This window comes from Pinus tabuliformis, chromosome 5_1 (assembly GCF_031772625.1).
Source record: "Pinus tabuliformis cultivar Carrire ecotype Pingquan chromosome 5_1, CPIR1, whole genome shotgun sequence".
NCBI lineage: Eukaryota > Viridiplantae > Streptophyta > Pinopsida > Pinales > Pinaceae > Pinus > Pinus tabuliformis.
The window spans coordinates 237,779,882-237,801,495 of record NC_142305.1 but is presented as its reverse complement, the minus strand read 5'-3'; positions in this window follow the sequence as shown (position 1 = coordinate 237,801,495).

Sequence of the window (21,614 nt, the reverse complement as noted above, 5' to 3'; positions counted from 1 at the left end):
GGAACAACCTGAGTGATAACACACTCGACCAACTGTTTTCTACATCGTGAAACACTTCTCTAGGTTTATTAGAGCACCGATAAGGACTATTTAGAGCTTTAAAGGTCGTATGGGTCAGCAGTTGGGGTATTTAATGGAGGGATGGCGCATTCAAACCAGGTGCGGGCGCATTCATGAGAAAACCATTCTGCAATACACATCGAGAGTCGGCGCCGAAAGCAGCGGTAAAACTACATACAAAAGATCAAGCATTCAAAACCAAGCAAATATGGGCACTGATTATATTCAATGAGACTTTAAAGGCAGAAATGACAAGAGTTAGATGATCAGCATAGGAGACCATAACAAGAATTAGATGGATCCTGAAGTTGAAGTAATTACAGGGATGGGCACTGAGATATTGCATTAATGTTTCATCTATTTTGTGATCTTGTGATGTGCTTTCCTTTATGAGGAAATCACTATTTTTGTGATGTTTTTTGGACACAGAGCCTTCCCTGGCTGAGACAAAAAACTGACCTGACAGTGGAGACTCAACCCAGGGATATTTTGTACTGTATCATGATTGATAACTCACCCCCTCTTCTTATAAATAGGGGGTAGCAACATTGAATAAATGTTCCGAAATCTGAAAAGGAAGGCTGATAGTTTTGTGAGATTGTATCACTTAGTTACATAGATCTTGCAGAATATCACAGGAGTAGTGGTGATTCCCCCTTTGAAGTATTATAGTGTGTTATTTCCTATTTTCATCCATTTTGTCTATTTTCTTCTCTGAATTCATGTATCAATAGATGCTATAATATTTGATACTTGCCTACAGATTCATTTGCATTGAGTTGTTAATGCACATGCTTGTTTGATGGGTTGAAATTATATCTTTAAACTGCACTACATGAATCACAACATCCAGTTTCTTTTCAATCCATTATATCTAACTATAACTCAGATAATTGTAGAAAATCTCATTGTTTTAGGCTTTGTGTTTTTAATATAGAATTCTTGGTGCTTTGAGATCTACATTTTGAGTTATCCCTTATCTTTGTCTTCTCTTGTTTATTCCACAAAGATGATTAAATTATAAGCCTTTGAAGTGCTCAACCTCCACTATTTTATGTTATTGTTGGGCACGGGACCCCCAAAAGGAAATTTTGAGGCTTACAGCCTAGATTTTGGTCCAATTTTGTAATTCCAATGTAAAGACTTTGCATTTTGTGGGGGCAAAGTGTGTAGCTGTTAAAGAGTCTTAGGGTTGTCAACCCTTATTTTAATAATGTAATGTCAGTTGTAGAATATCTACCCATGGTCCGCAAATCATGGGATTGTATAAATAGAGCGAAGCTCTATGTAGTCAAAGGCATCTAATCTAATAAAATATGGAAAATCAATGAAGATGTATGCAAGATAGCTCTGAAGTGTAAGTCTAAGTTTTGGGTTGTAGCATAGGTAAAGGCTTTGCAGCTGAGTGTGTAGAGACCTAGTAGTCTGCAGTTGATTGCGTGGACCCCTAAAGTTGAGTGCGCAGGGCGAGTCAAGTCTGTAATCATTTGGAAGTATTAATAAAGAGAAGTTTCCTATAAATTATGTGTCTTATTCCTTGTTTATGCATATGTTATATTAGGTATGAATTTCACTTCTAATGCTTATATGATGCATGAATGTGTATAATTGTATTGGTTAAGTGAATGCAAGTAATAACATCTATTTACACGAAGCTAACTAAGATCTGATAATAAGATAAGTAAGATACTTAGGCTAGTTTGAGAGACAACACAAATCGATGCTCTAGCAGTGCGAAAGGACTTTAGCCCTTGGTTAGGACTGTGCGAAAGCAGATTGTAACACTTCGCGAAGGAACTAAAGGATAGAATAGAGTGTGAAGCAACCTGTATGAAGGCAGGAATAGTTGGAAATAATCAACATTATACCATCTCAAGGGTGTGAAAACTTAGTTCTAGTATCCCCCCACACTGCTTTGAGTGAGACTTCAGTCCGTGCTCTACGGGCTGATGCCGAAAGGGCCAGTAGTGTAGGGATTTGTTTGGCTAACTAACACTGAACCTGGGTCAAGCCCCCTCAAGCCAACAAATGGTTCCATTGGCAGGACCAGAATCTGAATAGAGATGTGTGATGTCATATCATTGGAATCCAACTAAGAAAGAAATCGAAGGCTATTTGGACAAAAGAATTCATGAGTTTGCGGTGCAAGAAAACAAAAACATGTGACTGTCAAAAGAACAGTGGCTAGATAGCTACCTGTATATGGATATCTATGAAATATTTTTCGCGTCCTTCCCTACTGAGCTATATAAGTGGATCGTGAAGTTAGCAGATAGCCAAGGAAGGTGGAAACTTGATGGTCCTATTGTGTGGACCCCGGAGCTAGTGTGAAGGTTGGAAGCATCGGAGGATAAGATCACACACGTCGTTGATCATTGGCTCGATCACATTATAGGAGGATTTGTTACTGAGTTCATGGTTGACACCTCAATCAGCTACAGAGAGGTAGAGAGATGCTTTCTCAAAGGACCACAAGGTAAGTACGTAAAGTCTTTAAATACTTGGATTAAAATGTTGTTGTGCGAAAAGCAGGTTATGAAGTTACCTTGATGTTCAAGGCTACGCAAAGCGAAAAGGTTTACAAGAATGAAGGAAATAAGAATCCAGAAAATAGCCCCTTGATTTCACCTTCATGAGGGGATGAGGAAGAGCTCGTGAAGGTCTCTCTGTGAAGTGCTATTCATCTAATAAGACAAAGAATTCTGTGAATCCCACCTCCGCCCACACCACCACCAGCTTCACCTCCATCACCTCCATCTTCACCCATACCACCTCCACCACCACCGTGATTCAATATGGCGAGCACAGTGAAGTTGCCTTTGTTCAAAGGCTTGGGAAATGAGGATCCGGACCAATTCTGGTTCATAGTGAAGGTTGTATGGGAAGCTCAAGGTGTCATAGATGACCATATAAAGAAAGAAACATTGGTTAGTGCCCTGTAGGATCGCACGCTGACCTAGTATATTAAGTACTCCAACGATAACTCGAATGTGAGAGTAGTGGACATCGAAGTAGCACTAAATAGGGGATTTAGCAGGCCTAAATCTAAAGCGTAGTTGATTATTGGATTCAAAGAAATCACAATGCTACCAGGCGAGATGCCCTAGGAACTAGATCAAAGGCTGAAATGTACGATTCGTGAAGCAAATATGAATATGACAGATGGATAGCATCGCGAGTGGTTTGTAGCTTCGCTACTACCACGCCTAAGGAGTGCGCTGTTGTAGCAGAAGATAAAAACTCAGGCAAAGGCCCTAGAGATTTCCATGAGACTACATGAGACCCCGATGCAAGATCCTAATCTGGGAGTTCAGCAGATTCACACGTAGCTGAAGAATCTGTGCCTTGAGATGCAAAGCTTGAAGCAGGATAGGACAGTTTGACTAGAAGTGCACGAAGAAGTATGGTGCGTGAAATGCAAGAGTCAGGGTCATGACAAAGACCACTGCCTGGTCTTCACAAATTACCTTGTAGGAGGAGGATCGATGCCTCTAAGGCCAGAAGCTCAAGCAGGACCTAGCACGGTGCCTGCTTTGTGGTGCACTATCTGTCAAGTAGCCGGAAAGCATGCCATAGATAACTGCCACTTGTTACAGAAGTATACACAAACTCTACAACAGTTGTTCTGTAACTTTTGTAGGTCGGTGGGACATGATGAGAATACATGTAGGAGCTATGAATTGATGATGGATAGAGCTCTCATCTATAGGGTTCAGGCCAAAATGCAACCCCTTGATTAGAATGTAGGGATGCCACGGACAGGATTTTAGGAGCGCGGACGAGGCTGAGGTGGAAGAGGTCCTGGTAGAGGTTGCAGACAATTGATTTGCTACAATTGAGGAGGGCCAGGACACTATGCCCGCGATTGCACTAATCCAATGCGCTCGTCATGCAAGTATTGCACGCTGTTTGATCATGAGATAGGAGATTGTCCTCCACTGATAGGTAGGATCCGTGACAAAGGAGCACTACCCCCTCCCCCAACTCCGAACCTGCAATGATGAGATCTGAGCTGCGCGAGGAAGATCCAAACGTAAAAATTATGCTTCGAAGTGGAATCGCGACAGGAGATGACAAGGGGAAACATCTGGAAGACAGTACCTGGGATTGCAAATCCCCAATGAAAGAAGCTGAGTTTGATTTGGAGCGCGCTCGGGAAACCTTCATGGAAGCTAAGAAGAGCTTCACTGAGGTCTCCACTTCAGGAAGTAAAGATCAACCTGAGCTGAAAATGGATCCCTCCATGCTCACAGCTTTCTTGGAAACCTGTATGAAGTTACTACGCGATAGTAAGGCTGTGAAAGGGTTACAGGAACTTATCAACAGATGTGTTGGGACCACACCAGGAGAACCTCATGTCATCCGAAAGATCAGAAAACATAAAACAAGGACGAGGCATGAAATGAAACTCATCACACATATTGGAGAATACGAGATGGATCAAGTCATTCTGGATTTGGGATCAGATGTGAATGTTCTACTGAAGATATGGGAGCGAATGGGAAGACCCACACTACAATGGTCTCCGATTTAACTGAGAATGGAAAACCAACAGAAAATGATACCCATGGTGCGACTGCAGTGAATAACTATGGATATTGAGGGAGTGAGCGCGCTGGCAGATTTTGAAGTAATAGAGATTGTTGATGACAACAATCCCTACCCCGCACTCTTGGGAATTGACTAGGCCACTGATATGAATGGGGTAATTAATATGAAGAAGCGGAAGATGATCTTTGAGAAGAAGTCACTGCACGTAATAATACCCCTAGATCTTGCTGAGGGATCTTGCTATACAAAACCAGTCCACAACTATGAGAGTGATGATGATCTAGACTGCATCTACAAGATAACAACATGAGACCAAGACTGGGTGAATCCCACCGTGGATGGATGGATTACATGGGAGCGCAAGATTTCCTACACTTCAGATTCTGATGAAGAAGTAGAACGATGGCAGAATCAGTTACACAAAGTAACTACATTGAATTGTAACATGATGACTCGGTCGCTGCACTGCGTATCGACAAAAGTAAGAGATATGCCTACTTACGATGGTCTAAATGAGGTAGATACCTTCTTGGATGCATTCGAAAGGGAGGTGCTGGAAAAGCAACGCTTCCAGGTCTTGGACTGGGTACTGCACGCTACGCCCGCAAGATGGCAGGGTATGCACAAAGGAAGCTTTGATGATTGGCATGAATGTAAGAGAATGATGCAAGTAAGATTTGGGAAGCCTAAGGTGTGACTGAGAGACAAGTATGATGGGTAGAATGATCCATGCACATGGATGCAGATCTATGAAGAAATGCCCCAACCTGAGTAGGTGCACCTGTACTCCACGCTAAATTACCTGGTCAATAAGCCTGTGTTGGGGGCTGCACATTTGCAGATAGCTTTTATTATTCCAAGAAAACAATTTTGAATTTGTTGTGAAGCTTGGATGATTGAATGCGGGACCAGATCACCTGTCATGCATCGAGACAAGGGAGGAACCTACTAGTTTGGAGGAAGGATTACCTGACGCACAACTCTTTGTTGTGCACATCGCAGATGAACATTTTGAAGATATAATACACTTTATAACAACTGGAACTGCGCCAAAAGGATACTCTGTCCAGCAGAAGAAGGAATTAGTGGTACTCGTGGCAGAATTCTCTGTCATTGCTAGGCATGTATATAACATGGGGAATGATGAAATATTGCGAAGGTATGTACCTAAGTTTGAACGAAGTAGCATCCTTGCAGACGCTCACAGGGGCGCCCCAGGAGGCCATTATGCAGGTATAGAAACTTCACAGAAGATTCTTGATGAAAAGAGATCTTGGGGTAAGCCCAAAATCTCCTTTCATATATAAATTTCGAACCTGGGCCTGTGGGTTATGGCCCACTAAGTCCCATCGGATGTGTTTTAAGCTTTTAAGCCTTTTAATTTTATAACGTGGATCTATATTAAAATCGAGAGATCCTTTTAATCAGAGTCTAAATAAATATTGCTATCCCCTTATCGGAAAACAATACAATATCGGCGTTAAGGTTTAAAGTCCCACACCACAGATAATAGAAATATACGGGAATATATGGATTTAAAAATAATTACAGTCGACTCTATAAACATCGGTGGTTGCATGCACATCTCCATCCATCGGCAGCCTTAACAATTGCGATGCGATATGTATCATTGGCGATCGGAGATCGCAAAGAATGGACCTCACAATCGTCAGCAGCTCCACACAGCAAATCGATTTTCTCTTGATCTTCGTCGGACGCTTCCCAGCTCTGTGTTTAACACTTTCTCTGCTGCTCCGATCTGACTAATCTGAAATCATAGATCGGCCAGTTCAATGTCATCGATCCGATCCGACCCCAATCGGAACTCCGATGCAATTGCAATCGGAAATTGCTAATCAGCATTTGCAATGTGACTCTCGATTTGGCTCTTCAAAGTTCCGATCCAATCTAATTGGATCTCGAATTGGCTTTTAAGACAAGGCTTTTTATTCCACGCTCGGTGTTTTTTTTGAGTTTCGCCTTGGTTTCTTATGTAGAGGCTTTACACAATTAACCATAGATTTATGCAATCGACCTCTCCATATTTATTCTCTGTGCCAACGAAGTTTCAATTCCACGCCAGAACATGTTCAACCTGCTCAAACCTACGCTGCACGCTGTCGATTAACAAGCTCACAATACAGAAATTAACTCATTTATATATCTACATAGGCATACACAACACTAAAACATATTATCATATATTATACAGAACAATACAGACCAAGGCATTTCAGCCTTAGAAACAAGATCGCGTTCGCTGCATTTCACTCCCAAATGCCTATCTCTTTCTCTATATCTCCCGCACACAGACTCGCTTATAAAGCATTTACAAAGGCATGGATCAGTTAAGATCCACAAAATCTCTCCCGAAATCACTGAACAAACTTACTTAAATCTCTCGTTGCATTCATGGCAGATAATCACAATTAACTAAACCTCATCGTTCCAACAAATTAGTTCTGTTTTAAAGCAGATTTCCCTGTTTTTCTCCATTCTTTCAGCTCGACTATCCACGTCTTCCTCGCTCTGCTTGGATTCCTCTTTAATTTAGAAGGGGTTTAGATGCTCCTGCATCAGACTCCCGAGGTAAAAAAAAATATTATGACCTCCTGGTCATATTCTTCTCCTGGTCCTTAGCAATTCTATCCACTGCATTCCTTCCGCAGAACAGCTTTCATGATCTTCTATGAGCTGCAACCAACCTCTGTAGTAACACTCTCCTCTGTTACACGATACCTCATCAAGCCCTCCGCACTCGGTCTTTTGGCATCCTTCTGGTTCTCTCCTCTGGAACCTATTGAGCACACCTTGCTCTAGGTTGCTGCAAATCTTCTCACCTTCCGCTGCCGCCATCTGCACAACGGTAAGACCATAAACTCTCCAGCTTTAACACAACTGTACCTCTTTCCCTTCTGCTTGCATTCTTCTTCCTTCTCGCAGGAAATCCTTTCCCTGCTCTGATACCACTTGATGAAAAGAAATCTTGGGGTAAGCCCAAAATCTCCTTTCATGTATAAATTTCGAACCTGGGCCTGTGGGTTATGGCCCACTAAGTCCCATCAGAAGCGTTTTAAGCTTTTAAGCCTTTTAATTTTATAACGTGGATCTATATTAAAATCGAGAGATCCTTTTAATCGAAGTCTAAATAAATATTGCTATCCCCTTATCGGAAAATAGTACAATATCGGCGTTAAGGTTTAAAGTCCCACACCACAGATAATACAAATATACGGGAATATATGGATTTAAAAGTAATTACAGTCGACTCTATAAACATCGGTGGTCGCATGCACATCTCCATCCATCGGCAGCCTTAACAATTCCGATGCGATATGTATCATTGGCGATCGGAGATCATAAATAATGGACCTCACAACCGTCAGCAGCTCCACACAACAAATCGATTTTCTCTTGATCTTCGTCGGACGCTTCCCAGCTCTGTGTTTAACACTTTCTCCGCTGCTCCGATCTGACTAATCTGAAATCACAGATCGGCCAGTTCAATGTCACCGATCCGATCCGACCCCAATCGGAACTCTGATGCGATTGCAATCGGAAATTGCTAATCAGCATTTGCAATGTGACTCTCGATTCGGCTCTTCAAAGTTCCGATCCAATCTAATTGGATCTCGAATTGGCTTTTAAGACAAGTCTTTTTATTCCACGCTCGATGTTTTTTCCGAGTTTCACCTTGGTTTCTTATCAGAGGCTTTACACAATTAACCATATATTTATGCAATCGACCTCTCCATATTTATTCTCTGTGCCAACGAAGTTTCAATTCCACGCTAGAACATGTTCAACCTACTCAAACCTGTGCTGCACGCTGTCGATTAACAAGCTCACAATACAGAAATTAACTCATTTATATATCTACACAGGCGTACACAACACTAAAACATATTATCATATATTATACAGAACAATATAGACTAAGGCATTTCAGCCTTAGAAACAAGATCACATTCGCTACATTTCACTCCCAAATGCCTATCTCTTTCTCTATATCTCACGCACACAGACTCACTTATAAAGCATTTACAAAGGCATGAATCATTTAAGATCCACAAATTCTCTCCCAAAATCACTGAACAAACTTACTTAAATCTCTCGTTGCATTCATGGCAGATAATCACAATTAACTAAACCTCATCGTTCCAGCAAATCAGTTCTGTTTTAAAGCAAATTTCCCTATTTTTCTCCATTCTTTCAGCTTGACTGTCCACGTCTTCCTCGCTCTGCTTGGATTCCTCTTTAATTTAGAAGGGGTTTAGATGCTCCTGCATCAATTCTACGCGCCGGGTTGTGGTGGCCAACCCTTCATCAAGATTCAAAAGCATATTGCAAGGCATGTGATGTATGTCAATGGACAGGAAGGCCATCATGGAGGGATGAAATGCCTTTGAATCCAAAAATGACGTTGCAACCTTTCAAAAAATAGGCAATAGATTTTGTAGGACTGTTAAACCTCAAGGAAAGACAAGCGCGAGGTATGATATCACTACGATGGAGTATCTGAATCATTGGGCAGAAGCACAGCCAGTGAAAGATTGCAAGGGCATGACTGTCGTGAAGTTTCTATTTGAACACACACTGACATGATTTGGATGTCTGAAGATCTTGATGAGCAATCAAGGTACACACTTCCTGAACGAGACAATCAGCACGCTAACAGATGAATTTCAAGTGTATCACCAAAAGAGCACACCTTATCACCCACAGGCTAATGAGATAGTGGAGGAATTAAAAAAAGTGCTTGAAAACACGCTGACCAAGGTATGCAATGCGCAGCGAAATGATTGGGACCTACGAATACCTGCAGTGTTATGGGATTACCGGATGACATGCAAGAAACTAATGGGACAGACACCTTTTAGGCTTGTCTATGGAGTGGAAGCCGTAATGCCTATGGAATACATCGTGCCTAGTCTGCGCGTAGTAGCACTCACAGGTATGATGGATCCGGAGCCCTGGAGGAGAGGCTCACACAGTTGAATGAGCTTGAAGAAGAATTGTTTTTGGCTGGATTTCACCAGTAGGTCCAAAACCAGCATTAAAAGGCATGGCACAACCGATACATCAAGTTGTGCACATTCAAGGTAAACGATCTAGTGTTTTTGTATGATAATAAGTTTGATAAATTCCCAGGAAAGTTCAAGATGCACTGGTTAGGGCCTTATATTATTAAGGAGATCAACATCGCAGGCACAGTACAGTTGGTCAAGTTAAATGGAGAACCCTTCCTAGGAAAGGTAAATGGCAGTCGCTTGAAGCCATACACCGATGATTTGGCGATGTGACTATATGAAAGTGACATAGTATTAGCACTCTAGGTAGCTGGAAGGAGGCACGGGACTATAAACTTCTCTGCCCGGGATCTGCACGATGTCAGGACTACACTCAACAGTGAAGTGTCACAGGGTCCGTGACAGCACAAAGATAGTTGTGCTGGTGCGTAGGTCTACCAGAAAGTGACCGTTAAAGTCACTATTCATGATTTGATGGTTGGTTTAAGGCCAAATGGAGTGGGTGGCAAGCATTTAAGGCGAACTTTATGGGCTAGATTCTTGGAAATCTGCCGCTAATCTAGCATTATGGACCGAATATGGGGGGAATAGTTGAATTCAAATTCAAAAGGTGCTATAAATTACAAATGGATATCCAACAAACAACACTTGGCAATTTGAGAATTGAGTTGTTGTGCGCTTGAGTATTCATTAACCGAGACTTATTCGAGACTCTGAAAGTGATTTGTTGTTTGAGCAACTACCTAAGACACTGAAGGAACTGTGGAGTAGTGCTATGTTAGCACCAGAAGAAGCCATGGACACAGGAGTAATGACAGCCAAGGCAACCACATAGGAAATTGCGGAAGTGGAAGGCCCAAAGAGTGCCAAAATAATCGTTAAGGTCCCTAAATCACCATGAACACCGAGACCTAGGAAGGATAAGCAGGCCATGATCCCGGTGTGCGTCTCGCCTCGAAATCCACTAAGTACCAAGCTCACATTGTAGGAAAAGGGGAAGGCCGTTAATTTGGAGGTCGAAGAGGAGGAATTTGAAGAAATCCTGGTGGAGGAGGAGGATGAAGAGATGGAAGTTGAAACCTAGGGTGCAGACCCTATTACCCGGTTACCTGAATATATGCCTCTGCAAAAGGGTAAAGCCAAGGTGCCGAAGGATATAGATGAGAGCAAGATCTCTCTGTAGACTCCGCTACTCCCAGAAAATATTATCTTTGAGGGAAAACACTTGGGGCAGGTTCCTGTGTTGAAGTTTCAATATTGGGACCTCACAGACCACGAGAAGTTCCCGCATTTAGCAACTGAGAAGCTAATGTGCCAGAAGATCGATGCGACGAATGGAATGATTGAATTGGAGTTGTGCAAATGGCTTAGAGGTGTAGAGAAGGCCGGGTTACTAAACCTGCTCTGGGTGCCACATTACCACCGCACCCCAGTGACCGTCTTCATCATCAGGTAACTGCTTTGCTTGGTGCATGATGGGTGCTTGTGGCTGGAGGAGCCCATCCCCATCACAGACCATCTGATTCACCAGATTACACAGCTACCTTGCTCAGGAGAGGACCCAACAAACATTTCAGAGGGAAAAGGTGGCGAGTTGGCCCTCGCGGAGGCAATGAAAAAGAAGTTTAAGTTGGAGAAGAAGAAGTGAGGGTATGCCATCTCCAGCATCAACAACCCTGTAGTCAAGGTCGCAACACAAATATTGTCAGGGAAGGTGATGTGGAAGTGTCACGCGGATGAGGTGACCGCACCAATGGTTGTACTAGCGGCGCAATGCGCAGAAGGAGTCCAGTTCAACTAATCAAACTACCTATGTGTCAAGTTCCTTGCGAATTGTCGCAAGGCACAGGAGCAGGGAAAAACATTTCATTATGCATGGCTCCTATTGTCGATCGTACTGGTGGCATGGGAGCTGCCCGAAGATAACCAATTCCCTTCAGTCACGCTGGACCTTCTAGAGGCAGCGGAGTACACTTCGCTGTGGGCAACCAAGGACACACAGAGGATAAAGGAGAGCAAGATATTTTGGATATTCATGGAGATGAATATCCGGATGGGGATCAATCTCAAGATGTAGTTATCGCCCATAGTTTACAATAGTTTACAGAGTTCAAATCAGAATTCCACCATGTCTTCATCAGGGTGCGGAGGGAGTTGACAAAGACGTGGCATGATTTACTGTATTTGGTGACTGATGATATGATATTCACAGTGCTTGAGTCTTGGCCGCCAAAGTGGCGCGCTCCAGCTGGCTCCTCGGTGGAAACAGAGAAGTCTGCTATGTAGCGTAAGAAATAAGAAACAAAACTTCGGATGGCACAGTTGGCGGAAAAGCATAGGAAAGAAGAAGTAGCGGCTAAGGCCTAGGTAGTGTGCGACATTGCGAAGTTGGTGAAACAGCAACAAAAAATAGCAGAAGACGAGCACAAAATACAGAAGTCACCTTTGCCCAAACCAGAGACTGACACAGAACAAGGTGGCGTGGACCTGCAGACAATGTCCACCCAGCTCAAGCATCTGCGACTACGAGAGAAGACCGTGCTGCGAAAGAAGACAAAAGCCTCAAATACTTCTTTCGACCCAATCACCCTTACTAAGGGGGATTTACATGATATCGGTGAAACGGTGAGGGATGTCACCGCGAAGGCCCTCCAGTAGTTTAAGGAACAACAAAAGTTGGTATTGGGGGCTCTACGAATGGAAATACAGGAGTTATAGGTGCGCACTCCACAGGCTAGCACAGTGTCCACCAACCTCATGATCAGAACTTTAGCTGTCGAGGAAATGTTGTGCACCAGGGTGACGAACATGATAATGCTAACAGATGGGGCAGTCACTACAGAGAAGGAGGCTGATAGGGCCACGATCAGTACTTTGAAAGGTGTCAGATTAAATATGGTCATGCTCCCTTGGGAGACGCTCTATCTCTTGTAGGATGGAGTCACTGCAGAACTTCGAGCTAGGGAGAGTCACGCTATACAGGTGATGAGCGAGCAGCACATCAACATTAAGAAGTTGAGCCTGCAACGCAACAAAGAAGTAGAGCAGAACAAACAAATAATGTAGGTCATTGAGGAAGCCTTCCAAATGGTCCCAGAGTTGACCATTCAAGCAGAGGAACCAATGGAGGCGCGCGTTCGTAAATTGGACACAAGGGTGCGCAATGCTAAAGAAGAGATGGACCAAGTTCAGCTGGAGCTGGACCTGTAGATCGCAGAACTATAGTTGAAGGCTCATCCTTCAACTCTGCCGAAAATCATAGAAAAATGAACCACTGCTGTTACAGTATTAACAATGACGGTTGACAGCGCAGTGGAAAACTACATGTAGTTGTTCGAGGAATCATTCGAGGTCCTAATACCTTACAGGAGGACCCCAATGTAGAGCATCTAGAGATAGAGGTGCGTGAGCTACAACAAAAGTATGACGAAGTAAAAGGGACCATGCATATGGTTTTCCTTACACAAAGGCTTGCAAGGATGCAGCAGGAAAAGGCACTCAAGGAACAGGTGGATGTCGCTCAGCATAAGGAAGAAGTCTTAAAAGCGTGCCTACAACCATGGATCGATGAGGCGTATACAATTACAACCTCCATTGAAGCAAAGCTCGTGCAACTGCAAGAAACTCAACAGAGGATTCAGGGTAGCAGTTTAGTAGCAGTGGTCACTGAACAACACATGGAGGAAGTTCAGCAGGCAGCCGCTCAGTGCATTGCCGAAGTTGCAACGATCCAAGCAGATCTAGGAGGTCTTCGCGCTAAGATCTCTACACCTACAGAGTGACTCGAGGGTGAGTCACGATGTTTGTGTTGGGGGCCTATTGGGCGTGGGATCCCCCAAGGGAATTTTTGGGGCTTAGAGCCCAGATTTTGGTCCAATTTTGTAATTCTAATGTAAAGACTCCGCATTTTGTGGGTGCAGAGTGAGTAGTTGTTAAAGAGTCATAGGGTTTCCCACCCTTATTTTAATGTAATGTTGCCTATAGAAGATCTACCCATGGTCCGTGGACCATGGGATTGTATAAATAGAGCGAAGATCTAAGTAGTCAAAGGCATCTTATCTAATAAAATATGGAAAATCAATGAAGATGTATGCGAGATAGCTTTTAAGTAAGTCTAAGTTTTGGGTCATAGCGTAGGTAGAGGCTCTGCAGATGAGTGCGCAGAGGCCTAGTAGTACACGGCTAAGTGAGTGGACCCCTGCAGCTGAGTGCGCAAGACGAGTTGACTCTGTAATCATCTGAAAGTATTAATAAAGAGAAGTTTCCTATAAATTCTATGTCTTATTCCCCGTTTATGCATATGTTATATTAGGTATGAATTTCACTTCTAATGCTTATATGATGCACAAATGTGTATAATTGTATTGGTTAAGTGAATGCAAGTAATAACCTCTGTTTACGCGAAGCTAACTAAGATCTGATAATAAGATAAGTAAGATACTTAGCCTAGTTTGAGAGACAGCGTAGATCGCTGCTCTAGCAGCGCGAAAGGACTTCAGCCCCTGGTTAGGGCTGCATGAAAGCCGATTGTAACACTTCGTGAAGGTACTGAAGGATAGAACAGAGTGCGAAGCAACCTGCGCAAAGGCAAGAATAGTTGGAAATAACTGACATCATACCATCTCAAGGGTGCAGAAACTTGGTTCCAGCATCCCCCCATACTGCTTCGGGTGAGACTTCAGTCCGCGCTCCGCGGGTTGATGCCAAAAGGGCCAGTAGTGTAGGGATTTGTTTGGCTAACTAACCTAAACTTGGGTCAAGCCCCCTCAAGCCAACAATTATATTTCTGGGAAATGTGTATGTGTAGAAATACTGAAATATGTGACCTGTATTTTTGGATGAAAGAACCAACTCATGCCTCTTATATATGTGCATATAACATGGGTGATGTCTCCTCCTTCTTAAGAATCATTTGAGACACAATAATTTAGATGTATCCAAGAAATGGTCTTGTAAGCAGTCCAAGGTTGTCTCTAGGAGCAACAACAAAACCCATGATGCAAGGAATATATATTTTTACATAAAAAACATAATTATAATGTCATGAAGATCAATCCTAGTTACACTTTCTTCAACACTCCCTCTTAACTAGGGAGGTATTGATAATGGTACTTGGACATTATCAATCTAAATAATTTCTCATAAGAAGAATCGAATTGTTAACCCATCTGTATATCATCATAGTAACCAACATTGTTTCAACAAAAAGGCCCTGACTAACATCTCTATCTCTCATTAGATTAGAGCACAATGTTGGTGAGACCAATGATTATAGAAAACTTCATCATTGTCTCTCAAGGCACATACCCACCCAGGTGTTCACTGAGTATGACCTTCTAGGACTATTCTTATCTTGGGTTCCCAACCCTCAAAGAATATCAGTCCTCTTGCCTACTCTTGTCTTGGATTCCCTACACATACTCAGAGAGAATCATATGCCAGATGATTACCCAACTCTCCATTATTTCTTCCAAAGTGAAGAAAATAATGTTGTGCTTATCTCTCCCTCACAACTGGGGAAGATATGCCCAAGCTCCCTTTGATCAGGAACTTGCCCGAGCTCTCTTTTAATCAGGAACTTGTCAGAACTTCCTCTTAGCTAGGGACTCTTTTATACATTAGCAACTTCTTCTTCGTGGGTCCTTTAACCGCTTGATTAATTTCTCTCCTTGATGTCATGAAATTTCGTTGAGCTTATTTCTTGTAGGGCAATAACCATTGATCACTTTCCTCCTTAGTTCATCATGTCATTTATTTCTTCATGGAAAGTGGCCTTCTTCATATCTGGAACCTTTGTTATATGACTACTTCTTTCTCATCATTCTTCTTCCATCCATCACACGAATGCTAGTTGTACTTGTATTTACAACTCTTGTTCGAGTAGCCCTGCATTATCTAGATATTATTTAAGAAAACATTACATCAAAACATACCTTACAAGATGGCTCTTCATCATGACATCTTTCTGTAGGTATTAGCATCTTGCATACATGTTGACACATCTCCCAAAGATACCCATTGTCAAGAGTCTTCATCTTTTCCATCAGAGTCTTTATATCTTTCTAAGAGATTTTCTAGTCAAGTCTTCTTGATCTCTTGGATGTTGATTTCCTTCATTAGGGTTGCATATCTCACGATCTCTTCCTTCCTCACACATTCCATTCCCAATAGTTTTCAATCATAGTTTCTTCATTGTAGTCAACCACTTCATACGTCATATGAAGACATATTATGTTGATTCATCTAGTGTGAATTATGCCTCCCTGCATGTTTTCAGAGGAGGAGATTTTTTTCTTTTGATCATGCTTCTTAAGATAGAAGAAATGATCCATGTTTCATGCAACCATATGACATGACATTATAATATTAAACAAAAGCATACATACCTTATTTTACCTTTAGGTCATTGAGGCTTCTTCTAGCAGCTTCCTTGATTGAAAAAGATATTCAATCCCTTGATGTTATTCATGTCATCATACCATCATCTCATGGATTCCATAAGTTGGAGTTCTTGTTGAAACACTTGTTTCCTCTCTAGGTGAGTGAACCCTACAATGAGGACCCCATCAAAGAAGTTTTGAGGATCTTGTATATCCCAAAATAATAGATGTTTTCCTTTTTGACTTGATGTATGATGAGCCTGGTCCTAGATGACTCTTTCCTTCAATGTCCACTAAGGTTTCCAAGAACTATATCCTTCATGTTTTGTTTGTCATGGATTTTTTCTTCATGATTCCCATGGTGATGTCACGATTTTTTGTTTCTAATGATTTCATGATGCCACAATGCATCTTGTCATCATTGTCATATCTTATAACAAAATATTATGATAGGACCCTTTTGTGAGGGATACCATCTCACTCATAGGAGAGATTTGTTACTCCCTATTTTCTTGGCCCTTTTCTTTAGATTCCTCTATATATCTGGTGATATGAGCTTCTTTCTATAAACTTTCCATAGAATTGAAATTTAGCTATCCTATTCTGTCTTGCTTGAGGACCAAACTTGCCTTTCCTTTCTGCACATGTTTTATTCCTTTAAACTTCAATAATTTTTGCCATCAACTTGCCTTTCTCTATTTATCATAGAGACCATAAGTTGTTGAATGAGGTAAATTCCTTATCTTATGGATACTTGTTACCTTGATTATCTGTTAGTGAACCATAGATCAATGATGGTTATCTCCCTTCCTAGATCTTGTATATGAGACCTTATGAAGATATCCTACATGCTTTGATATTGTTTGCTTTCATGAAGATTAGATTTCATTTGACCTTCTTCATTGCACCTTTAGAGACTGAGTTTATCATATACAACTCTTTGATGTCTCCAATGTTTCTATATGAGGGGATCTTTCATAAGTATCCCTTTCCATGAATTCAGAGGAGACCTTTTGATATGTTCAATGATTTCAACTACTTAGATAATCATGTCTATCCTCCTTCTTTATGCAAGGAATCTTGATAACCCTTCCAATCTATAGATGTCCTTGCAATCCTGAATTCACTTAACCAAACTTGATTATAAAATGAGAAGATACTTACATGTCATGTGAAGATGAAATATTCACCTTGTTGCTTTCTTAAATGATCTCCTTCAATGAGATTCATACTTGATCTGCCTAGTACAACTGAGCTCCAAGACTTTTGTTGTTTTTTACTTGCATTGTTTAGCACCAAGCATTGCTAATTTTATAATATGTTGAGATTACTTGATACCTTGACTGTGAGGTTGTGATATCGAAATCAAGAACTTTGAGAGCATTGTCATGATGCTCATCTGAGATGTGGCATTGTGTTCTCCTTCCAAAGTGATATCGTTGTAATGTATGATGTGATTGTATATCCTTGTGGTCTTGTTGTGATGCTCCTTGTTGGAGTAGAATATTGTAGATCCTTGTTTGAATTGACTAGCATAAATAAATATTTCCTTTGAGACCTTCTAGCACATGAGAGGACTTCTTCTTGGTTTTCTCGACCTTCTCCAAGATGATGTGATTTTTTACTTTGATGTCCTTTTAGTTATCTTGCTTTGTGGACATCATGATAAGGTTCTTGGTGTCCTTTTTGATGATGACTGTGGAGAAAATGTTCTTGTTGTATACTTGATCTTTCAATCTAGACAAAAACCCTTTAACTTGCTTTGATACCCTTCTTGAAGATTGATCCTTGTATGTCTCTTTTGTTGCCCTTTCCTTGACTTCAGCGCCTGAGCTCCAATACCATGTTGAAGAATCTAGGGAAAGTGCAGTTAATGTGATTCTTCTTATCATGATAACTATTTGTGAGGTATTTTAAATTTTTCTTATTAGCACAATCTTCTCTTGATATCATTAGTGTGTGTATTTCTTACTTCAGCAAACAGTTACCAAAAATACAAGAGACAAGAACACAATATGTTGGCTTTCTGCCAGGGCCAAAACCTCACCCTCTTGGAGATAAAAACCTGCACAAAATTCTTATTATAGAGATTGGACAGTCGACAAATACAAATACCATGACCCTTGACATATCATGCCACTCCAAGACCAAGACATCAATCCTCTTCTTTGTCACTGTTGAGATCTTTATCATGTCTTCTCCTTCACCGAGATCACTGTTGCATCGTGACTACTCCTTCATTGAGATCACTATTGCATCGAAGTCTTCATTATAATATTTCATGACTGTGATGAAACCTTGATGTATGCTAAGTTCATTTCTCTATGTTGAGAATGTGATCATCCTTGTTACAAGGAATATGAATTCATTGAGAACTTCACCGAGTATATTACTATGTTCTTTTCAATGAGATCATCCTTGTCATTGTCATGTTGTGCATACATCACTGTAATACTTATGCTGAGAGTGTGTACTCCTATATCATTCATCCGAGAACCATAGATCCTTTCTCCAACTAAAATATTGTAATAATGTCTCCATCTGAGATTCATGTATCGCTTACTTAACCAAGATTTCAGAGAGGAATGCAAGATCTTAAGACTGTGATTACTCACTGTAATCACCACCGAAACTTCAGAGACATCCAATATTCTATCTTCCTGCACCCATCCGAGATTTCAGACACTTGTCCGAGATTTTGTTCTATGCTTTTGCGCTGACCCTGACTGGGTATATATAGTGGTTTGTCCATGTATGCAAGCCAACATGACAATATGAAAAATTGTGTCTATTTATTGATCCGACATGACTATCCTTTAGTTATTTAATTTAATTTGAGGCCGACATGACTACATTCTTCAACGTTTTTCTTGCTGCCTTCTTCAAGAGGATTGTGCTTGTCTTGGAGGGTTGTTCTAGACCTTTATATAGGCTTGTATACATTACATAGCGGCTCAATAAGGGCTCTTTAATTATGAAAAAACTTAAAGACATCAAGAAGAAGTCTTTGAACTATGAAAGACACTTCATTCTCACAAAACCCATGATGCAAGGAATATATATTTTTACATAAAAACATAATTACAATGTCATGAAGACCGAACCTAGTTACACTTTCTTCAACATCTTGTGCCTCATAATTTTATCTCAAAATATTTGGACCGGTAAAGGAAATCATATCCTTGATCACACATTTGACTCACACTCGGCAAGTTGTGCTTGAGTACATCTGAAAATAGCACATTCTTAGTTTTTCATTTTCCATTTACCAAGCTAACTACACATATTCTCATGCTTTACAAGAATTTATTCTTGTCACCCATCATATGTTTTGAACACCGACTATCTAATACCAATGACTATTCTTATTGTAGGCATGCAAAAAATACTGCATTCTTCATTGCCTTCTTCGTTTTTATGTTTCCAGATCTTGGGTCCTTCTCTAGCTTGCTTGACCTCAAGAGTTGGTTTGAAATTTCTAATGTTGTAATTAGATACCTTATGCCCATAATTATGGAAATTATAACATTTAAGCACATCAAACAACAGGGAAAATGATTTGTTATCCCTGAGAAAATTTCTTTTTAAATTGGCATTAGAGAAATTTTTAGGTCTAGAATGGGCCTCCTAAGGAATATTATAATATAATAGTGGAAATAATAAAACAATATTGGATTACCTCATCAAATGTTGGAGGGAAAAAGAAAAAACTACCTTTTCAACTTATCTCTACACAATTTTACTTAAAATTCGAGTGAGAGCACTTGTTGGATGAAAAATTTAACTCCTCATCCTAGGAGTACCCATGTTGCATACTTTTGATGGACCCCGTAACACAAAAAATGAGAAATACATTTAAAAATGTGATTGTAATAATGTTTTTGAATGTATTTCTCATTTTTTGTGTAGCAGGGTCCACCGAAAGTATGCAACATGGGTACTCTTTGGATGAGTAATTAAAGTTTGCATCGAATGAGAGCTCCAGCTCAAAATTTGAGTAATATTGTGGGGAGATAAGTTGAAAATACGAGTCAAGAAAGTGTATATATATATATATATATATATATATATATATATATATATATATATATATATATATATATATATATATATATATAGAGAGAGAGAGAGAGAGAGAGAGAGATTTACCTTTGAACTCCAAAAATAGTGAATCATCTCCCATGGTTTATAAAGTTGATTTTGGTTGTACATTTTTATTTTGAGGCCCATTTTTTACCTCAAAAATTCTCTAATTAAAATCACCTATTTGGATGATAGGATTTGTTTTGCTGATTTCTTATTCTCCCATGTTTAAGATATGCACTACAACTTGTAGTTTTATGTCCATAATTTATGCATTCAAAGCAATAAACATATAAATATTCTCATATCAAGAAGCAATTTATCAACCGATTTTTTGTTGTCTTCTGTTTTTAGGCACAATAGTTCTTTGCTAAATAATGTCACTATTTCTTGCATTTAATTGTTGCTATTGATTTTTATTTTCTATCATTTTAGTATTGTTGTTATTATTTTTTCTTTGTTTCTCTTATTGGTTGTGATAATTTTGTTTAGTTGTAACTCTTTTTAGTCACTTGACTACATCAACAAAGATAGTGGGTTCCTTGTCTTCAAATTCTTTTGAGCTTGACTCTCCTTCATAGCCCAAACCAATTTTTATATGAGGTGATCTTTGAAAATTCAAATATTGATCTAATTTGTTATATACTTTCATAAATTCTTGATCTATACAAGGTTGTTCTTTAGTATTTTCTAACACTTTCCTAAGGGAGACTACCTCCTCCTCAAGCTTTTCACATTCCTTGGTCTTTTCTTCCAACTATTTCAGTAAAGTATCTTCAATTTTTTTTTTTGTTTCCTCAATTTTAGAAGAAGAGGTGCTAAATGTTCAAAGTTACCTTTTCTTTTTCAAAGTTTCTCAACGTCTCTTTTGCATCTTATTATTTTTCCTTAGTCTTTGAATTTATTCTAAAGCACTAATTAGTTCACCTTCCAAGTCTACTTCAACCACTTCATTAGAATTTACATGTTCTTCTTCCAAAGTGTCTAAAGCCATGAGCATGAACTATTTTCTACTTCTTTTAGCTCTATCCTTATCAAGGGATTGCTCATCTTCATCTTTCAAGGAATTGATATAATCTTGAGTATATAAACTCTTCTTTTTTATATTCTTATTCTTCTGTACTTTTATATACTTAACCTTATGTTCAAGTTCATTCTTGTTTTTCCTTTGCAGAGATTTAGATGCATAATTACCTACTTTATCACAAGTAGGAAATTTGAAAGAAAACTTACCTTTCTATTTGTTGAAACCTCTCTTCAATTTTCTAACAAATTTTGCCTCCTCTTCATCTGATCTTATTTGGACCTTTTTTTAGCTCTAAAGGCAACCTCCTTTGATGTAGTTATGCCTTTTGAAATCCTCATTTCATAGCCATTCAATGTTCTAACAAAATTACTAGCTTAATGATAACTTTGACCTCAAAATGAAAACTCTAGTCCAAAAACCCCCCAAAAAAACATGAAAAATAGCTCGGAAACGAAAAGTGTTGATGTTGGAATGATGTTTTTA